Genomic DNA, 24,521 nt, shown 5'->3' on the forward strand with positions numbered 1-24,521 from the left:
TGTTGCTGTTTTTTGGGCAGAGGGGGCTATGCACCAGGATTGGAGGAGATCTTTTGGAGCAGCTACGGCGGCGTGCAATTATTTCTATTTGAGGGTGCACCTGAAAGAAAACACCGCCTCAAAACTCACACATTTTTTCACATGCAGTGAAAAAAATGTGCATTTTCGGAATCCTGAACTCCCCCGAAACACCAGGGGTGGACATCTTTTATCATAACATGACAATAGAAAACGTCGCAAGGACCCCTGCCTAAAATTGGGAGAGAAAAAAGCTTCAAAGCAGTCATTTCGGACCGATTTTAGATCTTGTGCCTTAACAAATTCCAACTAGAGAATTCACCCAAAAATGTCGAGCACCCCCTCGGAATGTTAGAAAAGAATTAGCCCCCGACAGCAGTTTTACCAATCCACACAAAACTGGGTACATAATAATGCACGGAAAAGCCTCAGTGACCTATGGCGGATGTTGAACAGGAAGTCTCGCGCTTCGTAACGCCTCATGGGAAAGTGGAACTTTTGAATTCGCTACACCTTCCGTGCATACGCCGAGTTCATTTCACCTGAATTTCTTTCTCCCGGACGCTTACGGCTACAGACCGAACTTGGCGCGACCGCTGCAGAAAATTCCACATTGTACGTCATTGGACTGAGGATGTCACATGAGTTGGGGAAAAACAGCTCCAGAGAACCTTTTTTTTGGGGGGGGGGAAAATACATTAATAAATCAATTGCGCTGATACTTTGAGAGTCTAGCAGGGTGGTTGAGTTTAACACGGAGCAGGCAGGGGGGGGGGCACCGGTGGCCGTGTGGTGGACAAGCCCAATCTGCATCTTATGCCGCTAATCCCGTTCACATCCCTAGCCTTGCAATGACATGCACTGACCCGCTTTGTTCCACGCTCCCTCCCTCAGACGGTCTGACATTTACGTCGCCGCTCTGTGGATCGCTGCAACACTACGGCCTTGCTTTGACCTTGCTCGCTTTCAAAAAAAGAGCGCCTATTCTCGTGCAACTATTCGTCACAGAGTAGAATGGGTTTCTGCAGCATTAAAGCTCAGAGCGGAGTCCTTTATGCGGGACAAAAAACTAAAACATTTGTGACATTAATGTCAAAACAATGGTTAAATCAGATGGCCTTATCCGCAGCTATTTGACGAAAAACTTTCTATAATGCCACAAAAATGGTACCTAAGCTCCAGCGAGTAGGAAAGTAGTCATTTGTGTCAGTGAAGTATGATGCGGGGATGCATGTTGACTGAGAGTCTGTATGTTGCAGATGAACTGGTTTTTTTTTTGGGGGGGGGGGGGGGGGGGGGGCGAGGGGGGCGACCCACCCATCCTCCGCTGTTTGCCGTTTTTGTGTTCAGGCCAAAGCCACGTCTAATATAAAAATTGCTTTGGCCCCATATGCACTTATGTTAAACTTCCTTTAGTCAGGCCACAGCTGTGTCTAATCCAAAGAAGAACAACTGACATCTTGTATAGGCAATTACAAACCTTTTGTGCGGGCAGTAATTACTTGCAGATTTTAGCTATTCGCGGCAGGGCTTGGTCCCTCTATATAGTTAGTAGTTTTTGTATGGATAGTATGTTCTAAATGAGAAAAAACAAAAAAGCATAATACATCTCCTTTAAGTCTTTGTTTTATCTCGTGACTGCTGCAAATAAATAGAACAGAGCCCGGCAGCGTACGTGGAGCATACGCAGTGTAATAAATATCGCAGCTCCGCGACTGTGAGTGAAATGATTATTTCATCAGTAAATTCCGGAATTTCAAGCGGCTGTGATAACAGAGAGGCAAACACTCCGGCCTTGAAGGAATTTTGTCTCCCCCAGCATCCTGCCAGTTTTGTTCCGCTGCCCATTTGTCAACAGGATGTCCAATCGCTCAGTGCCAGGCGGGCAAATCAGCGCCTTGTCACTTTTGACACGACAATCGCCGCGCTCAGACGAGTCGGCGTGGCCGCTGTGCCTCGCGGCGACGTGGCTCCATCCAAAAAACAAAAAAAGCGCCCAGAAGAAAGGCAAAGCGGACGTATAAGAGCGGTGAGGCGCCTTTGAGATGGAGGACATTTCTTTTATCACGGGAATCAAAACCCTGATTGAGCGGTGTGACCAAACCTCACTTTGCCGTAGAATGATGGCATACAATGCGCGGAAATACAAGCTGGCTTGCAAGTCAAATTGACTTCAATATAACGGTAGAAACTCCATTGATCGATACAGTAGAACAATTAAAAGGGCAGCAGCTCCCAATATTTTCCAACTCCCGACCGCGATCGTGCGTGTGCTACTGCGCTACTTGAGTGAGTTCTGCGATCTCCTTTTTTTTTTTTAGGTGTGAATGATCCCCACCTTTGGACACTCTGCCTTCCGCGCACGCTTTCGTCCCGGCTCGGCTCGGCGTGGACCCGCGTGGGGAAACGCCCACTGCGAAGCTTTCAGGCAGAGATTTTGCTTCGACTTGCTTTCGCAATCGAATCGCTCGAGTTATTCGAAAAACCGTTGCCCCGTTATTCAGGACAATGTTCTGCTACGGTATGTTGGCAGGGATGTCATGTTAAGACCTTTTTAGTGGAGACTTCACAGAAAGATAATTAGTTCGCCCACGCACACCCATAAACAGTATTTAGCTTGACTAGTGCCCAAGTAAGCCGCACTCCACTTACACAGCGGAGGGTGTCATTTCCACACCTTCGTAAACGCCCGGCGTCTACGAAGTGTCCTCGCCTTTTTTCTGACACCCTCCCACGTCTGCTTTATACGCTTTCGCATGTTCTGCCCGTAACAGAAAGTTCCACATATGTTGCTCACGCGATAAATCAAAGAGGCTCTCAATGAAGCACAGCAGGTTTAGAGTGCAGTTATTAAGTAGCAAGTTTCTCGCTCGTGGAAAAAGAGTAAGAATTCAGAAGAAGGCACATCTCTCATGTAATGTTGTTGTGTTATACTATGCAAAACTAGGTTAGGGTGCTATACTTAGCTTCTCGCATAGCATACATTTCATGGTATGCAAGAAGTTCCACGAGATCCTGGTGTCTTGATATACAAGTGAGGCGACTCACCGTATGGGTTTCTCGAGATACGAGCCGTCATTTGTCTTTGTTTTTTTTTTTGCTTTGACTTGCTAGCGCAAACGTCAGACAAGAACGCCGTATCAATCAATCGCATTTCATTTACGTGGCACTTATCGTACATCGAAGACACAACCCAAAGTGTTTCACAGAGATACAGAAACAAAATACATGCACAAAAACCCACCTCTCCCCCTCCCGCTCCCTCGCAAATAAATGCAAACGCACCCACACACACACAAACACAGCACCTATTGACCAACAGCGGCGACATAGCCATGGCAACGCACTGAGGACAACCCGTCTTTCCTGTCAAACACGTACACAACCCTTTTAACAAGTGACATTTGAATGCAAACTGTGGAGCAAAACTTTTAGACTTTCAATTTGGCAGTTATATATTCTTTATCCTCTGCGAGGAACTGAGGCGTCTGTACTGTACAGACTTTCATCTCACTGTAAATCTGTCTGTCTTATACTGCCCCCAGGTGGCCAAAGCAGGCAGCAGTATAATAATTATTCAAATGATGCCATGTGAGACAAAAGCTTTAATTCATTTGAATTATATTTAATGATGTCATTACGGTTTTCATAAAGTAAAATATTATAGAATGCTATTTTTTGTGTTTTTTTTATTGGGGGAGGCTGGAACGGATTAATGTCATTTCCATTCATTTCAATTGGGAATGATGATTTGCGATTTGAGTGGTTTGAGTTACGCACGTGGTCGTGGAACGAATTAAACTCATATCATAAGGCACCACTGTATTTTGTTGATTCCAATTTTTCAGACCGAGTGCAAGTACTTACATCGGAGGAATCGGTTGTGGTGAAAAAATATATTTAAAAAAAACACATTCACTTTCATTTACAAACAGTGCCTGAACGCAACTCACGCAGCTGCTATGTAACTGCTCGTGTCAACAAGAATGGCGGCAAAACAAATGGCCGAAGAATAACGTAGAGACAAAGAAAATACAACGCAACTGACAACGAGATGCATGGAGTTCCACGGGCTCGGTTGCCCAGCACACGAACAAAGTGCAAATTAGTTTCGCGTGAAAAAAAACAAAAAAAAAGTGTGTTTCCGTCACTGGAAAGGCGACAAGCGTCACAGCTCGGACTCATGACAATTAACAAAAGCTGTTGTGAACACTACAAAACACACAGAGAAGTTTTCAAACAATTACAACCATGTCTCGTTATACCGACTACAGTATGCTATGCTGTTACGGTTGTTTGTTATGTTTAAATTGTTTATGTTTGTTATGTTAATGTTTTTAGATGATGTTTTTTTTTTTTTTTTAAGTTATGTTCATGTTTTTATGTTACGTTGTTATCGTATGTTACGTTACATTACGCTGCAGAATTGCAGTTAGGTTTTGCTATGTAACGCGATGCTGTAATGTCATGCTTCGCTATGTTGTAACGTAATGTTGGTCAGTTTAATTCACGACGCTCGTTGTTTTAATGTGTATTCTTTATGTAGTTGGCAAAGGTGGCGCAAGAGCATACGTGGCCAGCTGTACATAATCGGACAACACAAACGGTGTGAAATGTGTCGGAAAGGGGTTCCGCTGGCTGGCACTATCATTGCTGTGATGCGTTTTTAATGGTGCTTCCGGAACGGGCTATTAAGGTTATGATGGCCTCTCTCGTTGGATGGCAATTTTTTTTTTTTTTTATTTTTTTTTTTTTTTAAATGCGGTTTCGCCAATAATGTAAGTACGCATCTTTTTAGCAGGGCTCCGTGCACCAGTACAAATATGAGACTTGTGTCATTGTTACCGTGGAATTAATGACTTCTCTATTGTTTACTTCCACTTTTTGGCACAAAATGTCTGTTCCAGAAAGACAGACAACATCTGCTGTGCACGGCGGGTAGAGAGAGAGAGAGAGAGAGAGAGAGAGAGAGTGGAGCGCCGGCGACAAGGAGAAGACGGCATCCACTCGGCCAACGCACAAATGTATTACAGTGTTTGTGTGACTTTTGGCTCAATGAGACCACCGCAAATCAGTTCATTTCTTTACATTCTCTTTATTATGTTTTTATATTTCTGTTTTGCGATACAGTGCTATTTTCTCCATTAAAACATATGACAAAAATGTTGTGGTGTTTTTTGTTGTGTTTTTTTAAGGGGGGTTGGAACGGATTAATGGCATTTGCATTCATTTCAGTGGGGAGGGCTGATTTGAGATAAGAGTGATTTGAGTTCCAAGCGTTTGAATTCACAGAATTTGCGCTGGAGGAAAAATGAATGTCTCTCCTTTATTGTATAAAAGATATGCACTCCAACCTGCCATATTGTGAATGACAATAATGGTTTCCCCTCATCAGTGCTACTTTTAGTGTATTTTCAGCCATTATCATGCAAATAGTCGTTGCCTGGCATCTTTTTCCTGCCAAAGCCGTCACAGCACAATAGAGACTCGGGTTCATTAAAACATCACACTGTTGACTCGGAGGGAGCCGCTGGCCTGCCAGACGGGCCCGTGCCAGAGCCGCGGGCTCGTGCCTCGTGCCTCGTGCCACCTGCCACGCGGAGGCTGCTCACCTCAATTAAAAAATAAAAAAAAAGCCTTATAAAGCGCCTTCTATTCATTTGAAATTCAGCTCTCGTTCCCAGCACAACAATTCCGTATTCACCTGCGAAGCCTCCAAACCTATTTGAGATAACTCTGCCTATGACTCAGCTGATGGTGTTTTCATAATGGAAAGTGCGGGCCGCAATAGGCGTGAGGAGGGGCTTCAAAAAAAACAGCTTGCGGAAGGTATAACGGACGTGCTTGCGATCTGGGGACTTCGCGGCGAGGGGAGAGACATCGTAATCATTCCGAGATTAGCCCTTTTTAAATCATTGCTACTTGCCACCACGGCGGGCAACTGGTTAGCACATCCGCCTCACAGTTCTGTGGACCGGGGTTCAAATCCCGGCTCCGCCAGTGTGGAGTTTGCATGTTCTCCCCGTGCCTGCGTGGCTTTTCTCCGGGTACTCCGCTTTCCTGCCACATCCCAAAAACACGCATCGTAGGTTGATTGGAGAAATTGCCCGTAGGTGTGAATGTGTGCGCGCGAATGGTCCTTTGTTTGGATGTGCCCTGCGATTAGCCGGCGACCAGTTCAGGGTGTACCCCGCCTCTCGCCCGAAGATAGCTGGGATAAAGCGACCCGCGTGAGGATAAAGCGGTAGAGAAAATGGATGGATGGATGGATGCCACCACGGCCTATAATGGAGCTAGGCTACCTGCGCAGGTGTAATAGCCGGGTGTAAAATAGGCCTGTCAAGGTGAGTGACGCCTCCATTTTGAAAAAACGTACATCCGAACAAGGCTGGGTTTGCTTATTTCTGGGCTACTTTGTGATGCAATCCAACAAATGAATCCGTGATGAACAGAAAGACAAGCGCCATTGTACTGGCAGACATCACCATGTATATCACGTGCGACTTTTCAGAATCAACAAAATCTAATAATTGTTGATCGTTTGGCAGGGTTTTCGCAGTCAACGGTGATTGGATACGTTCGTCTTCCTGATTTTTTAGGTGTACGCACTTTGGTGTCACGCACGGGTCACTCCCCTGCCCCATTATATAAGACTTGAACCCAAGCGTGTTAGGTTACAAGGGAGCTGTTGGCTCGCGCCTCCGATTGCGGTACGGAAAGCCCCGCGATGACCCGGTGAGATATATTTCCACCGCTGGCGGCGTTTGAGTCGGTACAAACATGTAAGGCATGTGTACGTATACGAAACGTTTGGACGAGGTGCATTCAAGGACGGGACGAAAAAACGATCAATGAATTAAACCCATCAATAACAGTAAAATTCCACCAGATGGTGGCAAGGTAACGATTTGCTTTTATAAATTGCTTTGGCCTGAAAATGTTTTCAGCAAATAGAGTGGGCGAGTTAGAAAAAGAATAATGTGCAAATATGCAAACTGGCCATGAATATGCAGAGGCTCCCTGGATGGGGATATTTTTTTTCTTTGGAGTTTATAAAGCACAAATGTATTCCAAATCAATTTAGAACTGGAAAGGTTTTGTAAGTCGAAATTCCGCTTTTGGAGCGTTCTAAAGTTTGCCATTTCCAATACCATTGATTGATTGAATTGTTAAATGGAATGGCCGTGAAGTGGCATAGAAAATGGATGGATGGAAGTTTGCAGCAATGCTAAGATTTGGAGTGCCACTCCGATCTGAAGCGTAGCGCGAGCTGCCCGACAGCGCCGCCTACGAGGCGTGCAGTCGACTGGATCGGCGGTGAAGAATGGTTTGTTCGTATTAGCAAAATGAGTGTTTCTGCGCTTGACGGAGCCTAATGACACGGAGAGGTGCATGTAATGTGCTGGAACCTCATTACGTCTTAATAATCATCTCGGGCCGACGCGGCTCTCTTGGCGCAAAGGACGTTACACCCTTGGCGCCCTTTGTAAAAGGCGGCTATTAACCCGCCAAGTTCTGCGGCCGTTTTTTTGGGGGGTTTCCCCCCTCGGTTGGAAAAATGGAAAAGAAGCAAAAGCATAACGACGCATCGGCGTTTTAATTTGCACGCTGTCGTTCGCTCGTTTCCAAGGTCGCCGTGAACTTTTCCCTCAAATCACCGGCGGTGAACGTGAATAATAACCAAGCTGGGATTGCTTTTACACACTTTTGGCAAGGCACACTCCCGGTGGGGGTGTGGAAGTGTGTTTTTAATTAAAAAAACAAAGTTACCTTATTGGCGTAATTAAAGTGGCGGCAATAACGCATTGTTTAATTAAGAAGTTCAGTTGATTAGATGCCCAATAATGGATTCATCTTAGCAAAATGTGACACAAGGGGGGGAAAAAAAAAAAAAAAAAACACACACAGCGGCGGTGGAGGCGGCACTAGCGCTCAAGCAAGGATTTTATGGGGCTTTGCGTGGATATTTTTCCTTGGGTGTGAAATCCCCCCCGCTTGTAAATGGAAACAATCGATATGAAATTAATAAAAAACACATTTCTTAATGACGCCCCGGGAATAATCCGGAGGAGGGAACGCAGGAATGTAAAATGATAAATAAAGCCGCTCAAATCCCAGTGCCGAAATCCAATTTGAGGATTCCATCAAAAGGGCTCTGCCTCCATTACCTATTAATAATCAGCATGGAACAAAAAGCAATTATCAGCCATTCAAGCGCGCTGAGGTTTTTTTTTTTCCAACATTGATTACGCAGGCAAAATGGGAAAAGCCTTAGTTGATTCAACATCCTTCATTATCCAAAACAGCAAAAGGCCTCGCGCAGACAACAGTGGGATTCATAAACCACTTGTCAGCGCTCATTTACCCCACTGACCGTGAACTGAATTTACGACACAATAAACCCAAAACCAAAATAATTGCAGTGTTGTGCTCAGAATAGAATGACTGCAGTTGGCTGCAACGTGACAGCATTAAACAAATGCCACACACACACACACACACACACACACACACCAAAAGACCTGGTCTTGCTTTAACACGGTCCCATTACACGGCGCCTCGGAAATCTTTATAAGCATAGCTTTTTGCACCGCACGCTTTCTACCAAATGACCTTCCGCTGGCCGAGTCCATACCGAGCATTGGCTTTACAGTCGTATTGACGAGGCCTGTTTTACGGGGCTCGCAAGGCCTCGTTCGGCCAGCGCCATAATATGTTTGCGTGAGGGCTATAAAGAGCTCGATGTGAAATCAAATATGTCCTTTAATTCACTTTTTACAGGGCGGGCGGAAAGCTTCCGAAAGCTGCCTTGGCGATGTAAGCGCGCCGTGTATAAAAACATTGTTAACGGCAGGTTTCCGGTGTTGTCCGAGACGCCTTGAATAGGAATTCAAACACAATGTAGCGAAAGATAGCAACTGAGAAGCTACGCGGCCAGGCGATCGACCAGCTTGTCTACAAAAACATCCTGCAGACTCGTGACAACGCGCCCGCTCACAACGGTCCTCATTCACTCATAAATGCGTCGAAAATCTTCTGAGGTTTTGTGTGTAGCAAAATCACCATCACATTCATCACACGTGCGCGCCAGCCAGTTTTAATCGCGGCTATCGTGTCAGAGGGGGAGGCAAGGAAAGCCGCGAACGAGAAACAGTTGGGGCTGTCGCTGCACCTGAGGTCTGCACTCGGGATCGGGTGGAGGGGCAAAAAAAAATGGTTGGATATGCAGGTGGCTGCAAAAAAATGCAAACATTACATTTGCACCAAAACCAGTGCTGACATTCAAAGCAAATCATTTCCAGAAATGGTGGATACTGGAACAGAACTTTGGGCACGCTACAGGGACGTACGCATACAGAACATATTGGAAGTGGAAGTGCCACTCTACCCTGTAAACAAACACAAAGCAGCTCAGCCTCTGGCTAACGATATGCTTTTGGCAGTACGTCAAACTTGGTAACTCATTGGAGCCAGCGTCACGCCGATGCCAGTTTGGCACTCAAACAGCCTCTCCTGGCTTCTTCAGATGAAGCCAAAGCAGTAAGTGCCGGTGGGTTTTTTATAGCAGCATAAGTCAAAGTGTTCAAACTGTTACTGCTGCACTTGTCTGCATCATTCGTTTCCAAAGAAGATGACAACAACTATTGATGTTGCACTTTCCCCAAAAGTTCATTTCATCCATGAGACAGGGTGTCCTGTTCCGAAGTCGGAAAGCGGTGTCGACCAGCCGTAATCTGCGAACGAACCAATTACGTACCCAATCGTGGTTTCGGGCGTACCTTTACACCCCGATTGGATACCTATGGAGAAAAAAAAAAAAAACATTGATGGCCTCACACACCATCACTGCCACTTGGGGCTCATTTTGCCTTCTTCATAAGAAGAATATTTTCAAAGGGTAGTCAGAGCATAGTCTATAATTAGCCAAGAAAATGTGAATAAACGAAAAGCTCATTGAAGTACTGTCTATGCTGCTTTTGCTGTTCCTTTTTGCTCAAATACAAATCATATTTAACTTTATCTGGATATTCTATAGATGGTGGTACCCTGATGTAGGACTGCGATTTTTTTTTTTTTTTTGCTTTGCACCCCGAGCCAAAATTTGAGTTACAAGTAAGCGTCAAAAGATGAAGGAATCGGGCACTGTGATGCCCTGGCATTGGTACCAACGTGAACAACGCTACCTACGTGTCTAACGTCGGCTTGTTTACAGTGCTAATGCGAGCTTAGTATCGCTTATGATGCTATTTTGCTGAAGCTAGCGATGCGCTATCTGTGACTATTATATTACTATATCTTCTCAGCATTGATTTTTTTTTTTTCCCCCAGAATTGCACTCATGCACGGTGCAGGGTGGCCTCGGTCAAAGTTTCGAGACGGGGGAGGGATTCTTAAAGTGAGGTGAACATTCAAATCTTCCGACGAGCTTTAACGTTGCCAATTTTCCCTTTGAGAGCCGATGTGCGAAAGTCTTCAACATCCCGCGTTGCCGGGTTCCTTATGAAAGGCACGGGGAGACAAATTCCAGATGTCTCCATAGATATATTGCAGCATCTCTGTGTAGGAGTCGAGTGTGTGGTAGTAGCTTGAAGGCAGAAAAGGCCCATTTATCATTTAGTCAGTTTCTGGTGTTCCGTCAAGTTTTTCCCTAATGGAGCGTATAAATGCATGATCATTAAAAAGGTACGTCTTTTTTTTTTTATTAGGCCATTTACAGATTGCCTATTGGAGCAGATGCCATCAAGGCGAACCTGCAAGGAGAAAAATGTGTCGTACGTCGCGAATCCAGCCGGCGTTATGATGGATGACGGCGGCATGGGAACCGAAAAGACTGCTGGACAGGGCACACCCTTCCACCTCGGTAGCCAGGGATGGCTTGGCCACATGCCGCTCGCATCATTACGCCGCCTCGGCCTAGACCTCTGGTGCCACCCTGATTGATGGGCTCCACCGGGCCAAATGGCCCAATGGAGGCATTCCATCCAGACTGTCGAACGGGCCATCCGTCTCGGAATGCCTCGAAGAGAGCCGCCTTACTGTACATCTTATCTAGGCTGCGCTGCTTAATCCCACCTCCCGATTAGAAAGGCCAGCCGGGCGCCCTGATGAGTGCGAATTGGGATTGGGCGCGATGTCAAATTAATAAATCACAAATGCCGCGGCAATTGTTGTCGTCACCTGCGCCGCGCAATTCATGACACTGAGCCGCAATGGAGGTCAATATAAAGTAGTTACTCATGGGACAATGCCACGCAACACACTGCCGTACGATTATTACGGGAAATAATTTGCCTGACAGATGGGCAGAAAAGGAGTTCTTCTGTTCGGGTTCTTGATTATCTGCAGCACCATTCAACTATATCCAACTTCTGCAGTAGTCCTCGCCAAGTACATTTTACATTTGGTACAATATAACACAATACTAAGAAAATACATTTGGTCATTGGAGATCAGGCTAACGATTACACGAGGTGGGAATTTTGACTTCTGGGTCTGCTTCGTCTTTATATTTTCACTTGTGTAGGCATCACGATTTAGCATTTTGCATTTGCTTTTTTTTTTTTTTTTTTTTTTTTTTTTTTTTTTGCCTCTCCCACCTGACTTCAGTCAAGAGGCCAGATAATGGCAGGGCTCACACAGGAGGACCAGATCCGAGATTGGAACCCAGGATCTCTCAACGCTGAGGCAGACGTGCTAACTAATAGGCTAACGTGCTGACCGGTTCAAAATCTCAACGATAGCGCATGCCAAAGTTTTGGGTAACATCGGTTTGTATAATCCTGCTAACAATCAGACAGACACAACCTAATCCCTTTAGTGGAGGAAACGACAAAATCCGGTTGTGGATCGCGGCCAATCAAATTCTACCGTGGGAAGTCAATGAAACAAAAAACAAGCTTGGAAAATGGCGAGGCATACGGATGCCAGGGGGCAACATGCAATTCCAGCCAATCGACTCGATTCCCTCATTTTACTCGGTTGCGGCCTCGCTCGGTATTCATTGTGCGTTCGCCAACGCGACGTTGCCCGGCAAGTCATTTGTACATCGGTGGCGGCTGGAAACGAACGCCTCGCCGTCTGCGCCGCTGGACGCCGTGCCCCGTGCAGCCAGATGCGGCGAGCGGATGCATACGGCTCGTTTGCTCCCATGCCGCTTCAATACAGTAAGGCTCATTACGGTAATCGTCGCTTAAATGTTCTCATTATCTGCTGCTTACTGGAAACCGGAGCGCAAAGAGCTGCTTCCCAATCTGCGTGGCAATTCTTTCTTCCCATTTGCAATGAGCAAACGAAAATCCAAAAGTGAAAGAGTGACAGATCTTTCATGATTTCATTTTAGCTTCAGATCAAAAAGGCAAAAATGAAAAATGGGCCACAGGATTCAGATGGGTCTTAATCTAGTGGTGCCTGGTACTCGTCGTGTTTATGCGAGCCGGACGATTGGTAAATGAGCATTACTTAAGACACGTTAGCTCGTTAGCAGCCACAATCAGTCCACCGAGGCATACACAGCACACAGTTCCTCGCGTATCATTTTTTTGTTACGATTAAAAAAACAATAAGTCACATTTTCACTTTTGGATTTTCAAGCACCAATTAAAAATAGGAAAGAATGAATTCCACACACATGGTCCTGTTCTCGAATGTATCTCTGTAAGTTTTTGGGAGAAAATGGGTTTATTGTTTTTGGTTTCAGTCTTCGCAGCCATAACGAAGCAGGAAGCGTCCCAGCTGGTTGCTTCCCCGAAGCCGACACCGAGGCTGTGGCGCGGCGTGGGCGCAACGGAGGTCGCCGCTGGTCTGCCTTAATGAGTCGCTCACGCGTCAACATTGGCACCCGCTCACGAACATCTGCCTCTCGCATTCGCAGTTTACTTACATTTCACCTGCGCCATTACTCACAATGAGCGATCACCTACTTAGCTCCGCTCTGCTGCAACGTCCGTCCGAAAAGGACGCTAGCAGGTTTTGACGCCAGCGCATTTGCGAGCCCTGGGGGAGGTTCATCAGTGAGCATTGTTGAAGCCTCTATGACCCGATTATCAATCGCACAAAGTTGAGAAAGAACATTTGGCAAAAACTTGCTATCGTTGCGATGATCTGATAACATGTACTCGCCCGGTAATTAGCAATGTGATTCCGTCACAGAAATAAAGCAAATCCACTTCCTGGAACAATGTAGAATGTGCTTGCCAACAAATGCTTAAAAAGGTGGGGTTTGCAATTTAAAAAAAAAAAAAAAAAAAAAAAATTTAAAAATACTTGTTTTCATATGTTAAAATTGTCTGTTTGACTTGATAGTACAAGATTAAAATGATCTTTAATCATCCCTCTCTGGCCCCATCTAATGCCTCCAATTTAATTTGAGTTATTATTTTAAAACCTGGCATGGCGAAACAAGAATAGCCAAGACAGGAGGCGTGACGAAAGAGTGTGTCAATCATTTGCATATGCCCACCACTCACACGGAGTCTTGAAGGGAGTACAAGTACAAGTAAGCCTCTCGCAGAGTACACTTACAGTATATGTGATGTTTCTTGGCCAAATTATTTAACTCCAGTTAGAAACAAAAGAAAGAGAGAAAGAAATAATTGCACGGCTATCTACTTAAAAATCAAGGGTCAACATCGACAACGGTCGGTGGTGTCCTACGCGCGGACGGCTGCATGGCTGAGCTTGGGCAGCCACCGCGTATGTCACTTCTCACTGAGTCGTCGGGTAACTTGATCACCTCTCTTATATTTTTAAGCCATTGTACTTTCCCAAAAATACAATATCAAACAGCTAGCATTTCATGTAACGTTAGGATGAAGATTATATACGTTGGGATTTGTAAAGCCTTTCCGCTAGCATACGCGTCGTTCGCACGTATGTCAGCGGCCTTAAAAAAAAAAAAAAAAAGTCATCAATTTACACAGAATGTCTTAGGTCATGCATTTGCGAAACGCAACATGCGCCCTCGAATTAAAAAAAATGAAACACAACTCATGTCTATTGCTGACTAGTGACTGCGGTTCCGTAGATTGACCAGTACATATAAATTGTAAGTACTTTTTGTACTTTTATTTTCCCACAGGAAACCTTCAGGACCAATGAAGATATTTGACGTACCGTTTGTGATGTATATCCAAATAGTGCAGCGTCTCTGAACGTCCCCCGAGTTTTTCTTTTTAAACGGCAATGACGCTTGACCGCGGATGACGGCGTCCTCTCTAATCGCGTCCTCGCACGCGAACCCGGTCCGCCCGTGACATTTAGCAAAGGCTTTCTCCACCCAGTCGACGGATGGGCCGAGAAGATGCCATGAGGTGATAAGCTTCATTTATTGCGGACCTCTCATCAGCACATTTTTTTTCTTCCCTTAAAGCGCAGACGGAACATGCCGATTAGCATCAGGAAGGCGTATCAGGACGGACATAATAACCGTGTTCTCAAGGTGAACCTTTTCAGGCCGCCCGCAATCTTAACTGAACGCAGACGATCGACATTTTTCTTTTTTTTTTTTTAAGGATTATCTCTCCGGCTCCGTGTCTCGAATGGCGCCCCCACAAAAGGGAACGGACTCGTTTTGTATTCGCACAATGCCGCCGCAGATTGCTGTGATTACATTAAGTCAAAGCTCGCCCTTCATAGTTCGGGCTGTGATGTAATGCCGCTGTCGCCGTTTATTAATTGATATCAAAGGCGCGTTAGAATGAAGCTCGGGACGTTTTGCTAATCGAAATGCCTCATTCTTTTTGCGTTTGCCCTTGGGAACGACGGCCGCGATGAGTTTGTCGTCGCAACGCTCCGAGCTTCCTCTGGGAGGCTCTGCTCCTTTCCGACGCAAATAAGTTGATTATGTCAGCGAAAGCACCTCCGGTAGTTGTTTAGCGGTTGTAACGCTTACAACAGCCAATTAGCCGGGTGTCTTGCCTTTGATTCATAGTATTTTGGGGTTAGGGTTATTTATAGCATTTAATCAGCCGGGAGCAACCATCCGTGTGCGGCCCCAAAACCCCGTTGAATTACAAAGCGTCTCATCGTGACAGAAATGCCAAAGATGGAGAAGATTGTCACATTTTGTGCATCGATAATTCAGAGAATCGAGTCATAATTAGAGCCATCGCATCGTTTAGCGGGTATCCAGACGACGCAGCAGCCCATCATTTACTCAAGAGTGAGCGCAACAATACAGGCTCTGCCTTTTAAACAGAACCCAGCGATGACAGGACATTGCTGTGACTGGGTTCCGTTTCACAAAGCATCGTGAATGCACAGATACCCCGCTTTTTCGGAGCGTTTAGTCTGAAAGGCACACGTCCGATGAGCCAATTTTAGGGAAATTGGACGTGCCTCGTCCCGCAACTGAAAATTGACTCCATCGCGGACTTAAAACAGACGAGGCAATTCCTCGCCAACCGGCGCGGCTGTCGTATGCAATATTTCGTGGATCTATGAGTTTCTGAACGGTCATCGTTACGCCGACGCCGCTGCTCCGACTGCTTCTGCTACAGACCCAACAAACGGAAAGCAGGAGGAGAAAATCTGGAAGGACATCAGTTCAATCAGGCAAGGAGACGACACATGAAACCTAAGGGACTTTCTGGAGAAAACTCAATCTGTGGAACCAAAAGGGCAGAGAGGACTAAACGTTAGGAGAAGAGCAAAGATCAAAGTCTGTCTCCTTGCTTCCATTCCATCGGTAACGCGCTCTCTAGTATTGTCTTTGTTTTTGTGTTTTTCGTCCGTCTTTGGAGACCTTACACGACTCACTTACACAAGGGGAGACCTGCTAACCATCAAGGAGTCTACTCCAGACTTTCTGTCACCAACTTTCGAATATCCGCTCAGTTTTTTCCCAGAGTTACTCACCGGAGCGGCGTCCGCAGGTTTTCGGCGCATGGAGACGGAAGCGGCGCCACAGAGGGAAGCGAGCCGGCATTCAGGTGAAACTCCGCAAGAGAGGACACAGATTGGCGTTCCCGTCGATCCACCTCGCGAACGTACGCTCCCTACCCAACAAAATGGACGAGCTTCATCTTCTGTTAAAGACACGTAAAGACTTCGGACGTTCCGCGGCCATGTGCTTCACAGAGACCTGGCTTTGCGACGCTGTACCAGATGCCGGCATTATGCTTCCCGGTTTCCACATTCATCGAGCGGACCGCGACATGGAATCATCGGGGAAAACAAAGGGCGGTGGGATATGCCTCTATATCAACGAAAAATGGTGTACGGACGTCACGGTGATCAGCACACACTGCAGCCCGCATTTGGAGTCGCTATTCTTAAATTGTAAACCATTCTACTCGCCACGTGAGTTCGCATCATTCATTCTCGCTGGCGTCTATATTCCGCCTCAAGCTAACACGAACGCCGCATTGCTAACGCTCGCCGATCAAGTCAACGAAATTGAAAAAAAACACCCCGACTCACCCCTCATTATTCTCGGGGACTTTAACAAAGCTAAACTCAACCACGAACTCCCTAAATACAAGCAGCACATCGACTGTCCTACCAGGGAAAATAATACTTTAGACCACTGCTACACCACGGTAAAAAACGCATACCGTGCTATACCTCGTGCAGCCTTGGGCTCGTCTGATCACTGCTTAATTCACTTAATACCGACGTACAGGCAAGAACTTAAATGTGCGAAGCCTACAGTGAAAACAGTCAAAAAGTGGACAAATGAAGCCAAGATGGAACTTCAAAGCTGCTTAGACTGCACAGACTGGAGTGTCTTTGAAAATTCAGCTGGCAGCCTGGATGAATATACGGACACTGTTACATCCTATATCAGTTTCTGTGAAGAGGTCTGTGTTCCAACAAAATCATTTCGCACATTCAACAACAATAAGCCGTGGTTCACTGCTAAACTTAAGCAGCTTCGCCAAGCTAAGGAGGACGCATATCAGAGCGGGGACAGGGCCCTGTATAATCGAGCTAGAAACCAGCTGACCAAAGAAATTAACATTGCAAAGAGGATCTATACAGCAAAGTTGGAAAAACAGTTTAGCGCAAACGACTCTAAATCAGTCTGGCATGCATTCCAGTCGCTGACTAATTACAAGCGACGATCCCCCCAAGCTGAGAACAATAGCACACTAGCCAACGACTTGAATACCTTCTACTGCAGATTTGAAAAAGACAGTTTCACACCACACACCAATCCGGCCGCACCCGCGACCACAATCACACCTCTGACCTCTGCGTTAACCATCCATGAACAGGATGTGAGACGCATCTTCCAACAACAAAAGATTAACAAAGCGGCAGGCCCGGACCACGTGTCTCCATCCTGCCTCAAAGTCTGCGCGGACCAGCTCGCTCCAGTCTTCACTCAGATCTTCAATAGATCACTGGAACTGTGCAAAGTTCCATCCTGCTTCAAACGCTCCACCATCATCCCAGTCCCCAAGAAACCTGCAATCTCGGGTCTGAATGACTACAGGCCTGTCGCTTTGACATCTGTGGTCATGAAGTCCTTTGAACGTCTTGTGCTGGACCACCTCAAGAGTGTCACAGGTCCCCTGCTGGACCCCCTGCAGTTTGCCTACCAAGCGAACAGATCTGCGGATGATGCAGTCAACATGGGACTGCACTTCATCCGAGAACACCTCGACAGTGCAGGGACCTACGCGAGGATCCTGTTCGTGGACTTCAGCTCAGCGTTCAACACCATCATCCCTGAACTCCTTTCATCCAAGCTTCTCCAGCTCAGCGTCTCACCTGCCATCTGCCAGTGGATTTACAGCTTTCTGACGGGCAGGACACAGCAGGTCAGGCTGGGGGAGGCCACCTCATCCACACGCAGCATCAGCACTGGGGCGCCCCAAGGTTGTGTCCTCTCTCCGCTGCTCTTCTCTCTCTACACGAACGACTGCACCTCAGCGAACCCGACTGTCAAACTCCTGAAGTTTGCAGATGACACCACTGTCATCGGCCTCATCGAGGACGGTGACGAGTCTGCATATCGACAGGAAGCGGAGCGGCTGGAGCTGTGGTGCGGCCGACACAACCTGGAGCTGAACACGCTCAAGACTGTAGAGATGATCGTGGACTTCAGGAGGCATCCTTCGCCACAGCTGCCCCTCACGCTGTCCAGCTGCCTTGTGTCAACCGTCGAGACCTTCAAGTTCCTGGGAATTACAATCTCCCAGGACCTGAAGTGGGCGACCAACATCAACTCCGTCCTCAAAAAGGCCCAGCAGAGGATGTACTTCCTGCGGCTTCTGAGAAAGCATGGCCTGCCACCGGAGCTGCTGAGACAGTTCTACACAGCGGTCATTGAATCAGTCCTGTGTTCTTCCATCACAGTCTGGTTTGGTGCTGCTACAAAAAAGGACAAACTCCGACTGCAACGGACAATCAAAACTGCTGAAAGGATTGTCGGTACCCCCCTACCCACCCTTGAGGACTTGCACGCTGCCAGAACTAAGACAAGGGCGTGCAAAATCCTCTCGGACCCTCCCCACCCTGGTCACCAGCTCTTCCAGCTCCTTCCCTCAGGTAGGCGCTACCGATCAATGCAAACTAGAACTAGTAGACATTCCAACAGCTTCTTCCCTCTTGCAATCAACTTCTTGAACAGCTAACTTACAATTCCATTACAACAAGCGGGCAATTTTTTGACTTGAGTTCGTTGTCACATTTCTGTATTTCCATTTCTGTATTATGTATTACTCGTGCACTCACTGTAGTTGTCTCGCCGTGCTGCACTATTTGCATATAGTGGCCACTCATGCCAGAGTAGTATCTGCTCCATTTGCACACTGATTGAGGAGTATCTGTAACATTTGCACAACCATTGTCCCAGATTATCGCAGTACTCGTCACTTTAAACCGCATACACTCCTTGAAGTCTCAGTGCCCTTTGCACAATGGTCATTGCACCGGACTATTGCGATATTAGCCATTCGAACTGAGGACTCTGCATCTTTTTGCACAATTGTTGTTTGTTGTTGTTTTTTGTTAATGTCTTTATGTCTCCAAAGTGTTCTGTAAATTGACTGTCTGTTGTACTAGAGCGGCTCCAACTACCGGAGACAAATTCCTTGTGTGTTTTGGACATACTTGGCAAATAAAGATGATTCTGATTCTGATTCTGATAAACAGGAGCACCGTGCGCCATTTCAAACGCTCTCAATGCCAGAGTTGTGTGCGAGCGGACGACCACACTGTACACCGTCTTCTGGTTTCTCATTCCAACTGGATGAGAAGACAACTAGACTGTTGTTGCCTTACCCGGTGGTCAACCAAATCTTTACAACACGAAGACACCAACCAGTTCTGCATTTCCTCATAAAGTTACCAAGGGTGTTACTTTACTGAACTGCCACGTTACGTTGGTTCGTTGGTGTTTGAATGAAACACGGTCACTTATGTAACATGGGTTCATGATTGCGTACATGCTAGATGCACATTGTGTGGATGCTTCTTTGTCTGTGTTGTTGCAGATCACAGATTTGGATTCAGAAAGTAAATAAAGCTTTACAATCTACCGATCGGGGCTTATTTGTGTATCGATCAGTGAAACTGATTCTTTTTATTTAACCCACCCGTCCACCCACCCCACGCGTTCTTAACTTATTATATCTTGCAAAAAAAATGCACTGTTTTAAAAAAAAACAAAAAAACAAACGTTTTCAGGACTATTGAGGCCCCCAACAGCTACTCACTCGACAGAACAATCGCCATCATCCAGAGGCATCCTCAATCCCCAAAGAAGGCAGCAGCAGGAACGTCTCGCTGCTGTTTACAAGACAAGGGCACCTCCAATCAGAGCCGCTATTTTCTTTTAAGCTATAACAAACACTCCTGCTTCTTCATACAAAAGAGCACAGAGGTTTTCGGACAACAATAATAAAAAAAAAAAAAAATTGTTTTTTTTTTTTTGTTTTTGTTTTTTTTAAACTCTCACTCAAGTCAAACAGAAAAATCAATACCTTGTAGGTGAGGAAGGGATGGCAAATTGACCTCAGCAGCTCAGCTCAGTATGTAGCGTAACACCACGCCAGTGTATTTATAGTCCCGACTACTGTGATTGACAAGTTCACACCAGAGGTCAGTGCAAGAAACACAGCTGAAAATAGTCATCATTTAAGGCCTCATTACAGAGGAGGAACTTGGCATGCAGCGCAATCAGAGCTTCTGCTTCCCAATAAAAGCCGCACTCGTCCGCGTTGATGAAATGTTATTTGCTATTATTAGTCCGCGCTGCTAACGCTTCATCAATAGCTCCACAAGTCATTGAAATGAGGATGTTGTTGTCACGCTGCGCACTCCCTTGTAAGCGCTAAAATGTCGAGCTCAGGACCGCACTTTGGATGGCCAGCAAAACGCTCGAGGACAGGAAACAGTATGCTAACATCAAATAATTAGCGTCGTTAAAGGGGTGGCAAATTTCCCCAAATCTTTTGCTACATTTCTATGAGCGGTTAAAGCTAGGATTTGGTTGAAATTGAACAGAAAGCTGTCATATAGACATTGTATTTTGTCATTGTGAGACATTTATGCAAAAGAAGATTTCTTTGTAGGGAAGAACTTTGGCCCTTTTTTGAAATGATACGTTGAAGACACACATGTAATACAGTTTTTCAGTGAGGACGGGGCCTCCGAGGACAACCGTAACGGTGACGGATGGAAATGAGCACAGACGAATGACTTGCATTAAATTGTACAACCATTTGTTTTTGTTTTGTTTTGTTTTGTTTTGTTTTGGTGGGAGTATGCAGCCGGAACGGGCGGCGCATACTTCCACGGTGTAATTTCCATCGATCACGGTGCGAAGGGGGAAGGAATGAGAAACACGGGGATCGCGCTAAATCCTGGGAGGCTGAAGTCAAATGTATTGCTTTCCGGCTGTGCACCACCGCTCATCGACCTGTGGGGAAATATTTACAGGAACTTAACTGCATTGCAGATACTGGCTGCTATATATACAGTGGTAATAAATATACAGTAAGCACCTGCATATTCACGGTTCACCGTTTTCAAATTCACCTATTTGTGTTTGTTTCTGCGAAACTTATTCTCTGAATCCTACTGTCATTTGTAACGTTCATTTCATCGTTTTGAATGCAAGTCACGTATTTTGTGCTCTTCGTAAAACACGCAAAGGCCCACCGCACACCGAGCGACGTGGCCCAAACCAACTGCCTTTTCATGCGTGGCCTGGGAGCAGGGTTACAATGTTGCAGACGGAACAGGCAATAAAAATGCACAAGCGTTCACCAAAAAAACATTTCCACCATGTTTTTATGGTTCAATGAAAAACAATACAGTTCAGTATATTGTACGTGGAGCATCAAAACCCAAAACTGGGTTGCAGTTTTTTTTCATTGCAGCGCAGCGATAGATGTGCGGTGCTCAATCGCTCGGGGTGTGGCGAAGAGGCAACAGCTTTTTGGGGTTTTTTTTTTTCTTTTCTTTTTACGTCTTTTTACGGAACATATTGAAATGTTCCAAAAGTCATACTTGACATGTTACCGTTGACTTTGGAGCTTCCAATGTACCATAGATTTGATATTTTTACATTAATTAGTCCGGCCTTGCATTTAGCAGCATAAGATTAACATAGCAGTTCCCCCAAGTCAATTCATAGGTGCTAATTTGAATGTTGGAAGTCGATAATGTACAGCAAAAGTGAAGAGGCACAAAAGTCCCCGCACGTTCTCTCGCCAACATTAAATGTCACGTCAACGCATACGCTTTATATGGACACGCGGCGAGCGTGTGAATATATTTCATGATCACATTTGAAAGCAAAACGATAAGCCGGAGAAGAGAGAAACAGAAGATCCCCACGTGTTATTATGCATCGGGGTGGCGCTCAAATATTTCCTGTAAAAGGTTGACGTTGTCGCCAAATCTAATTACAACCTGGAAAAGCTCCAAATGAAACGAATAGTGCGGGCAAAAAGCGCGACGGACGTGGCCCCTCGCAGTGCATTTCAAGCTCCTTTTCATTCATGCCAGCTACTTAGCGCGCCTTCTTCTCGCGAGCTCGAATCAATGTCACCTTTTGCATCCGGGCGGCGCTAAGTCACTAATGCTGCTTTTATTTGCATAAAGGGGAACGGTGACGGCTGACGAACACTTTTGAAAGTGCCGCGCGGCCACGGGGAGCCGGCGGCCATATTGAAATATCGGCATCATTTGAATTGGCTGCAGCGGCTGAATTTTTGCGACGGTGCAGCTGTGCTTCGCGGGGGCTCCTTCCAGGTTCATTCCAACATTTTCTTTTCATCCTCCAGGAAACCCAGCAGCCTTCTGTTTGTTTCCAGCTGGCACAATGCGGACAAAAGCGACAGCACGCCTCTTTTGTCTGATGCCAAATATGACAGTCACAGCCTTTTTCACTTCCAGCATCCACGGCTGACGTATAAAGGGCACATATCACGGGACATTTGAATCGCTTGGATAGAAACTTTTCAAAATAATCCCAATCGGCCGGAGTTTTGCCAAATAAACGCCGATATATTCGGCGTTTCTCATCGAACAGTAAATGCTCTTCGGATGCACGGAATGATATTCTTGCGCTTTTTGCCCACTACATGGAGCTCTGACTCCATTTAATCCACGATTCATCAGCGATTAGCGGCGGGTTCGGCCGTCGAGTGTCAAGCGTGGACTGGAACGGGCGCTAACGTTCCGATTTTGCCAGAACGGCTCAAATTTGAACATTTCGGCTCCCACGTCCTTTTGACCTTTTGACCTGAAAAGTACCGCTTCCGATCCACTAAGAAGCGCGTGTGTCTTAACTTTGTTCAAATAAACGTCTCAGGGTAACATTTGCAACGAGATTATATTGCGCAAAGCAAGGAGTAGCAGCCTTTGACGTCTTGGAGCCTCAGCCGACACGTGCCGCACTTCGGCGTGTGACGCAATAACAAAACTTCAAGGCAGCCAACAGGGTTAACAACCTGTGACAAAAGACGCCGGGTCACCGTAAATGCCAATGACAAGCTAACATTGAAATATGTATCGTCGCTAGCAAGCGAGTGGAGAACGCTCACACACATTGACTGGAAAGGCAGCTATGATAAAAACAAGAACCGTTTTCGAGTTGATATTGTACCTGCTACAATTGTGGACTGGGTTGCCAAGTTGTTCTACTTTTAGCAGATATCAGCATGCGCCAAGTTGGCGGCTGAGTAGCATGTTGGAAGCGCCCGGAGCGTTGGGCAGTCGCGTGCAAATTGGTTTCGTTGAGGTTTTCAAAAGTAAAGCGCTCCTCCTGTGTTATGTGCAACCTCTACTCCTGAGAAAATAAAATGAACATAGACACGTTGTTTCAGGGATTGAAGCTGTTTGAGGAATGGAACGAGCTTTTCCCCGATCTCTCGGCTGTTGTTTGTGACCGCCCTTTTTTTGAATTAACACCCGAATAGGAGCGGCTCCCTGTTGTGCCATCCCTCTTCCTCCTGCTCCCGGCTGAAGCGGTGACCTTCTCAGCACGACGGCTATCATAATGTGTTCCGAAAAGGTCAGCGAGGAGGAGCGGACTCTCGCTCGTGACGTTTGTCCCAACTGATAGAACCTGAGCCGCGGTTACACACGTGCGCTCGAGTACTTTTCGGTCAATAGTTCATGAGAGGAGACTTCTTCCCAAAACTACTTTGGCTTTCTCCCGCACTCCAGGAACGTGCGTGTTAGGTTAATGGAAGGCGTAAATACTTGTCTGTTTGTGCCCTGTGATCGGCTGACAACTCAAATACTCTTGTTGTTTTCAGTTTTTAAATGATGTCATTATTTTCAAATGTGTTTGTGTTTTTTTTTTCCTTTTGCACTTTATTCTGATAGTTTGTATTTTTTTCGCAAGATTTCCTTTTTTTTTATGTTGTTGTATTTTCCAAAGTCTCCATTTATTTTAGACTATTTTTCTTTTCAAATATTTTTGTATTTTTTATATATTTGTATTTTTTCTTAAATATATTATTTTTATTTCCAAATATTTTGAAGGGTTTTAAGTGTTTCTTATGTTTTAATATGGTTTTCTGGTTTTCTGTTTTAAGACGTTTGTGTTGTCTATCATTTTTATTTTATGTTTGTATTATTTTGTAATATTTCTATTCATTTTCAAATGCAACTGTTAACTTTAACATTTGTATTTTTGTAATGTTTGTATTTTTGGATTTTCAAATATCTTTGCCTTTTTTTGTATGTTTTTTCAATTTTGTTCTTGTTTTGGGTTTGGCTGTTAATGTTTTAAAATAAAAGATTCCAATAGTTTTGCATTATTGTATAGCTATAAAATGTCATATATTTTGTATTTTAAAATATTTTGTTTTTGTCTACGATTTTGTATACTTTTAGAACTATTTCAGTTTAAAAGTGTTTTGTTTTGTTTTCTTCTGCCACTCCCATGAGCAAATAAATCCCTCATGTACTATTTCTCACGCAAGTATGGTGCTAATATTAATAGCCATTCCCACTTTGCGCACTCTAAACATAATATATTTTCATAATATTTCATCTGGAGCACAATCAGGAGTTTATGTTTAAAACAAAAACAA

The 24,521-nt window shown here is 45.4% G+C and overlaps 1 long non-coding RNA gene across 2 annotated transcripts in view; it reads right to left on the minus strand.

Moving 5' to 3' along the window:
• Positions 1-20,049, minus strand: part of LOC133482488 (uncharacterized) — a 59,871-nt gene extending 39,822 nt beyond the window's left edge. For both annotated transcript variants that reach the window (XR_009789809.1, XR_009789810.1), the window contains exons 1-2: positions 19,950-20,049; positions 19,683-19,755 (exon numbers count right to left, since the gene is read on the minus strand). This is a non-coding gene — a long non-coding RNA (uncharacterized LOC133482488). The remainder of the gene's footprint in view (positions 1-19,682; positions 19,756-19,949) is intronic.
• Positions 20,050-24,521: the final 4,472 nt, after the last annotated feature.

The sequence above is a fragment of the Phyllopteryx taeniolatus genome, chromosome 8 (genome assembly GCF_024500385.1).
Source record: "Phyllopteryx taeniolatus isolate TA_2022b chromosome 8, UOR_Ptae_1.2, whole genome shotgun sequence".
NCBI lineage: Eukaryota > Metazoa > Chordata > Actinopteri > Syngnathiformes > Syngnathidae > Phyllopteryx > Phyllopteryx taeniolatus.